The 7,679-nt window shown below is 36.8% G+C and overlaps 1 pseudogene; it reads left to right on the top strand.

Moving 5' to 3' along the window:
- The first annotated feature begins 6,368 nt into the window (after positions 1 to 6,368).
- Positions 6,369 to 6,898, top strand: LOC117908377 (annotated as a pseudogene).
- The last annotated feature ends 781 nt before the right edge of the window (positions 6,899 to 7,679 follow it).

A 7,679-nucleotide genomic window follows, 5' to 3' on the forward strand; every position in this document is an offset into this window, starting at 1 on the left:
AGTATTATGAGAGATCATATAGTATAGTAGCTTTGTGAGGTCATACTACCCAATAGCCTTGTGTCATGACTTACTATAGGTCTTGTCTAATGTGTAACCATACACACTAATACATTCACTATGACAACCCCATCCTGTGACCAAGACTAGTCATCGCTCCAATTAAGAGGTAATGCACTACAACGTCAAATAGATTGTTTAAGTCTATAAATTAGTAGTGAACAAATAATTTACTTACAAAGAACTTATGACTCGGATCTTATGTGCAATTCCTAATGCACCCGATTCATATACAATATAAAAGATGCTAGATTAGAATGCTCATAAAGTGTAATGCATGAAGTGGATCAATAAATGGGGAACTAGAATCTTTATTAAATAAATAATAAATCCATAAAATTTACATCCTGTCATGCTTTTTATAGGCTTAATCCTAACAATCTCCTACTATTCCTCAAAGAATACTACCCTCAAAGCAAATTGGGAAAACATTTTAACACCAATGCTATCATAATAACCATCAAAGACCGCCTACAAAGTCTTTGTGAAATGATCTACCAGGTTCTCTATAGAAAATATCTTTTCCACTACTACATTGTTAGAAACCTTGGATTATTCATTCCCATCCCTCATATCATTAAGGTACATGAAATCCTATCTTAGGCTCTTTAGATCTAAGCACAATAGCAAACTTGGTATTTAGAATAAAAAATGATATTATAAATTTAGAGATTACTCACATAATTGGGATTTGAATGTTTTTAAATTGATTCTCGTCAATGTAGAATACTCCAAATTTACAGACAATCACATAAACTTAGCAATCATTCACATGATAACTTTTCCTTGAGTATAGGCATAGAAATGGTAGGGATCTCTAGTTTGGAGACTAAGGTTTTCTTTCTTTGGACTAAAATGAGAAGCAACAAGATTGAAGACCTAACCCCTAAGAAGGGTATTTATAATTTTCCTACTAGGCTTAAGTGACTCAAGCCCACCATGGGCTTAGGACACTTAATATAACCCAAAAGGTTTCTAATTTATTAATTAACCCAATTGGGCTTCAATTAATCAATTAGCTTAATCCAAACATACCACTTACTTACCAATATGCACCCTTGTGTGATTACCAAAACACCCTTATGCACATAAGTGAACTAAAAATTCATTCAACTCTTATAAACTGTGTCTTCAATGAATATGAGCTCGAGAGGGACTTTTTTGGACCATAGGACACTATTGGCCTTCTTATAATCTAGTTTTGAAGTTAAGTCAACATCCTACTACAAAGAGCCAACTGCACTCCAATACACTATGTATATTACAATGAAACACCAAGTACTCAAGTTCGTGACCTACTATCTATTTTATACAATCTCCTATGAACTAATCGCTCGTAGTCTAACAAGGTGAAAACTATTATCCATTCAAGATTACCTCTACCATCCTTGAGTTCCAGATCCTCCTATTATGTGATCAAATGACATATTCTAGCTTACTAAGAGCATATGTCAAATTTCACTAAAGGAATTACTACAAGCCATAGATTTCATGATCATGCATCTTTAGGATCACTTAAGAGGAAACACAGTCTCAAAGTCCATGAGATATCATAGTGCATTTATTAAGAATCTTGTTGTTGCCGATTTCCATTAAAAATGACCTAGTTTAGAGGGAATATAAGATCACTTTAGGATCTTACTCGTAGGTCAAAGCCACTTTCAACTTCTGCACAAGCTCAATATTCGCTTAAGATTGAGAAACAATACGGTGTAGTAGTTTGGTGAGGTCATGACTACCTAATAGTCTTATGTCATAACTCATCATAAGTCCTGTCCAATTTGTAATCGTACACATTAGTGCACTCACCATGGGAACACCATCTTGATGACCAAAACCAACCACCCCTCCAATTAGGAAATGGTGTGCTTCAGCCTTAAGCAAATTGCCTAAGTCCATAAACCGATTTGGAATTCATTATTTATTTAATAATATTCCACCTTCACTTTTATCTATCTTTATTTCATGCATTTGTACTTTATGAGCATTTTTGGCTAGTATCTTTTGCATTGTACATGACGAGTGCATTAGGAATTGCACAGAAAATCCAAGTCATGGATTTCTTCGAAGTAGATGACTCGTTCACAATTAGTTCATAAACTTAGATAATCTATTAGAAGTTGTAGTGCACTACTCTTCTTTTGGAAGGAAGATTGGTCTTGACCATCGGAATGAGTTTCTCATGGTGAGTACACTAGTGTGTATGGTTACACATTGGACAAGACCTACAATGAGTCATGACTTAAGGCTATCAACTAGTCAAATCTCACTAAGTTATTTCATTGTGTTGTCTCTTAACCTTGAGAGAATATTGAGTTTGTTTTAAAGTTAGTAGTGGTTTTGACCTATGAGTGAAATTCTAAGCTAATAATATATTTCTTATGGATTATTTGTAATAAGATATTGAATCAACTTTAGAATTGGATTATGAGAGAGTTAGTATTGTCTTAAGAGTTCTAGTGGTCCTCGCTCAAGCTTATATACCTTGTTGGCATAGTTTTTAAGGGTTTGATTAACTCTAGGTTCACTTTTGTGCATTAAGGTATTTTGATAATTACACAAGATTACATCAAGGTAAGTGAACAAAGTCTTTGGATTAGGCTAATTGATTAATTAGTAAACCTTGTTAGATTAATTAATCAATTAGAACCAATTTTGGGCTAAATTAAGCAACCCAAGCCTTTAGTGGGCTTAAACCACTTAAGCCTATTGAAGAACCTTATAAATACCTTCCTTTAGGGGTTAGGGTTTCCATAGTTTTTCCATAGAGTTATTTTTCACCTCTAGAGAGAAAGAGAGTCATAGCCTCCACCTTAAAATGAGTTTCTCATGGTAAGTACACTAGTGTGTATGGTTACACATTGGACAAAACCTACAATGAGTCATGACTTAAAGCTATCAACTAGTCATAATCTCACTAAGTTATTTTATTGTGTTGTCTCTTAACCTTGAGAGAATATTGAGCTTGTTTTAAAGTTTGTAATGGTTTTGACCTATGAGTGAGATTCTAAGCTAATAATAAATTCTTTATCGATTATTTGTAATAAGATGTTGAATCAACTTTAGAATTGGATTATGAGAGAGTTAGTATTATTTTAAGAGTTCTAGTGGTCCCCGCTCAAGCTTATATACCTTGTTGGCATAGTTTTTAAATGTTTGATTAACTCTAAGTTCACTTTTGTGCAAAGGGTATTTTGGTAATTACACAAGGTTACATCAGGGTAAGTGAACAAAGTCTTTGGATTAGGATAATTGATTAATTAGTAGAGCCTATTAGATTAATTAATCAATTAGGACCAGTTTTGGGCTAAATTAAGCAACTCAAGCCCTTAGTGGGCTTAAGCCACTTAAGCTCATTGAGGAACCTTATTAATACCTCATTTAGGGGTTAGGGTTTCCATAGAGTTATTTTCCACCTCTACAGAGAAAGAGAGTCATAGTGTCCACCCTCTTCCCCCCCTCCCTCAACTAAAAGTGTGCTAAGATTAAGGAGGAACCATCAAGTAAAAGATTATGAGTCTATGAGACTTCTGAGGACATAAATTTGATTCTTAAATACTTGGAATTTAAGGTTGAGGGACATCTAAACCTAAGGGTTAGTATTTTAACCCTAAAACCAATCTTTTAAACAATTGGTATTGTTCTTTTTTTGCTTAAATCTAAGATGCCAACAAAAATTACATGACATGTCACTAAATAAATGAAAAAAATACTTTAATTTAATATCTATATTTATCTAATCTCTTTAATGGTCTGTTAACAGTTTTTTAAAATTTAAGGATGTTTTCTTGCTATAAAAGCACCATGACATTGTTAGAATAGAGCCCTTAAAAGCATAACATGATGTAATAAATTTGGAATTCGTTATTTATTTAATGATGTTCTAGTTTCACTTTTATTTATCCTTATTCCATGTATTATACTTTATGAGCATTCTTATCTACATCTTTTGCATTGTACGTGACTTAGGTGCATTAGGAGTTGCATAAAAGATCTAAGTTATGGGTTCCTTGCAAATAAATGACTTGTTCACAATCGGTTCATGGGTTTAGGCAACCCATTAAAGGTTGTAGTGCACCATCTCCTTATTGGAGGGATGGTTGGCATTGGCTATTAGGATGAGTTTCCCATGGAGAGTGCACTAGTGTGTATGATTACATATTGGATATGACCTATGGTGAGTCATAACTTAAGGTTATTAAGTAGTCATGACCTCACCAACTATTTCATTGTGTTGTCCCTCAACCTTAAGAGAATATTGAGCTTGTGCTAAAGTTAGCAGTGGCTTTGACCTACTGTTGAAATTGTAAGCTAATCATATATTCCCTATAGATTAGGTCACTATTGATGGAAATTGGTAACAATTGGTATTCTCAATAGAAGCACCATGATATCTCATGGGATTGAGACAATATGTCCTCTTGGGTGATCCTAAGAAGGTATGTTCATGGTGTAGACCCTCAATTTTGTCCTCCTAGCACATGTCATATTAGATACTTATTCGATACTTTATAGTAGTTCCTTGGTGGCCCATAACTACTCATACTACTTACCTTTTTTTTAGCCACCTTGGAGACTTTGGTTGAGGGATTATCTGACCCCTTATTGTGACCCTTGGCAACCCTAATTTAGAATTAGGCTTTTCATTCATTTTTAGGATAGTTTTTAGATACACTTGGCCCATTAAGCACCACCCTAGGCCCACTTAGATTCACCTTGACCCGCTTAGACCCACCTAGGCACCTTCTAGCCTATACACTCACTTTAGGTCCACTTAGGCATCATGGCCCACCTATGTCACCTTTTCGGTAATTCCTACATGACTTACATAATTTGCATGATTTTCACTTTTAATGCTTGCATGTACTCGATTTCTTATTTATTTATTTTATTTATATATTTACTTATTTATTATTATTTAGTTAGTTATTTGCTTTTATTTATTTATTTTATAGAATATTGCATGAGATTGATGATTAATTCTGTAAACTGATGTCTTAATTATTTTTGTATACCTATGATAGACATAATGTTTTTAATTACATAATTTTAATTAGTTTTAATTTTCAATTTCATGACCTTTACTAATCTGAATTCTTATTTTATTTTGGCATGAGATTTAAATGCACACATTGGAGAAGATCCTTGATGTACACGGCTGCATATATGTGGGGATATTCTATGCGACATGGAAAGAAGATTTTTTATTGTTAAAAAAAAGGGAAGGCAGATCAGGCTGAATGGAGGATGGAAAGAAGATTTTTATTTTTTCTAAAAAGGGGATTGACCACGTATTTGGAAGGGAAACAATAATAGAGAAAGAAGCCATATGACAGAGAGGATGTTGAAGGAGGAGCGGCCAAAAATTCTCTCAAAGTGGGGGGGCTGCCACTTTGGGGGAGACGACAAGCACACATTCGTATTCCTCACCATCAAGAGGACCAGCACGCAACACAGATTCCATAGAAGACACGCACCAACAGCAGGTCACTCTGGGGGAATCTTCAAGGCTGCATCTCCAATGGTACGAGCGCCCATGCTGGTCAAAACTTTCTCTCCATTGACGCCCATGGTAATGTGGTAACAGTTAAGCAAGATGGAATTGGTGGCCCTCAGATTGCGAAGCTATTACAAAGACATGGTGGCAGGCTTGAACGTAATGGAAAATATTGTGGTTCATGCTATGGAGCAGAAGTGACGGATGATGATTGTGGTAATTCATGTGATGAAGTTCGTGAAGCATATAGAAAAAAAAGGGGGGGGGGGGGGGAGATGAACGCTGCTGGAGAAGGAGAGCTCTCGTTTCTGGGGGATTCTGAACGTTCTAATTAGAGGGATCTCCGGAGATGAATCTGGAATAACACATCATCAGCCTCATCACGCATGGGAGAGGGTTCATCAGAATTGTTTGATTTCCACATCTCTAGACTATCATCAATAAGCATGACCACCAAGCATGGATTTGTCCACAGCGACTTGATTATACATTGATAAATTGCTTAATCTCAAAGGAGAGTCGAGATCGGATCCAAATCTGGCTGCCATAAAGAAAGGAAATTGTCGGAGCTCTGGGTTTTAATTCAGATTATAGGATTATTGCTAGCGGTAAAGATTGAAGCCACGTGTATGGGATTGGAGTTTGGGATCAGATTACATGGAAACATATTGATTTCTCCACAACCCATTTGGTGGGTCTCTTGGTGATGCTGACAACCTTCAGCGGCTGCAAGGAACCAACTGTTTGATGGTGGCAATTCTGTTTCCCAGCGGACAGAATTGAGGATGAGAAAAGGAAGGCTGTGACTGATCTTGAATCCAGACAGAGAGTGTTCGAGAGAGAGAGAACGGAGTGGTGCGGTGATGGCGAGTGGTGGAAGCTATGGCAATTCGAGCCAAAAGATCAACTACGTTTTCAAAGTGGTTATGATCGGAGACACCGAAGTGGGCAAGTCGTAAACTCGGTTTGCTAGGAACGAGTTCAGTTTTGATTCCAAAGCTACAACCGGGGTTGAGTTCCAGACTCAGAAGCCTCATCATCCGACGCAAGAGTGTCAAGGCTCAGATCTGTGACACTACTGGCCAAGAACGACACAGAACCGTTACAAGTGCGTATTACAGGAGTGCTGTTGGCGCAATGCTGGTTTACGACATAACTAAACGCCAAAGTTTTGACCACATACCCCGATGGCTGGAAGAGTCACGTGGTCACGCTGATAAGACCATTCTCATCATTCTGATTGGCAATAAAACTGATCTCAAGGAACAACAAACAAAAACCAGCCGCCATCCAAAAACGACTTGCACTTTTGGACTTCAAAACAGCCCCATGCATGATTGAAAAAGACATAAGTGTTGCCAAGTCAAAGCAAAATACCAAATGGTAATGTAGTTGTGACGCCTTACTTCTCTAAAGCAACTCGAAAGTGGGAATTGTCATAGATTAATATTCTCTCAGTGGCTGCCACACCTCATTTCTCTCAAGTCATTGAAAATTCAGTGATGTGCTAGTAGCTTAATCTCTCTATCACAAGTGATTCAACACCTCACCCCACTTGAAGCCTTGGAAGCTATCTTTATTCAGGGATTCAAATTGTTGTCCTAAATTTGATAACATTATCACACTCAATGGACAACCTCCCTTTACTAACGTCTTCAGATTTATCACTGTCCTGAATTTGACATCATTGTCGGAAGACATGCATGTCCTCAGCATCTTCTGGACATTCATAATTGGGTACTTTCTGGTTTGGCAACATTAACAGACTCAATAGGAATCATTACATCACTTCACGGGCTGCATCCTTGGATCTGCACATGCACTATAGGAGAGAGGGCGTGACCATCCAAAATGAGGAAAAGAGATTTTTATTAATGGGCGCACTATGAGTTTGATGAAAAGAAAGTGGCAGCATTCAAATTTTTTGGAACACAACCGTACAGTGGGGCTTCTCCAAGGCTGCCACTTTAGGGTGAAGTTTTTTTTGAAAGAAAAGTGGCAGCAGGCTGCTACTTTAAGGTGAGTTTTTTTTAAAGAAAAGTGGCAGCAGATTGCCACTTTAGGGTGAGATTTGTTTTTTTAAAAAAAAAAGTGGCAGCAAGTTGCATTTTGAGGGGGTGAG

The sequence above is a fragment of the Vitis riparia genome, chromosome 19 (genome assembly GCF_004353265.1).
Source record: "Vitis riparia cultivar Riparia Gloire de Montpellier isolate 1030 chromosome 19, EGFV_Vit.rip_1.0, whole genome shotgun sequence".
Classification (NCBI taxonomy): domain Eukaryota; kingdom Viridiplantae; phylum Streptophyta; class Magnoliopsida; order Vitales; family Vitaceae; genus Vitis; species Vitis riparia.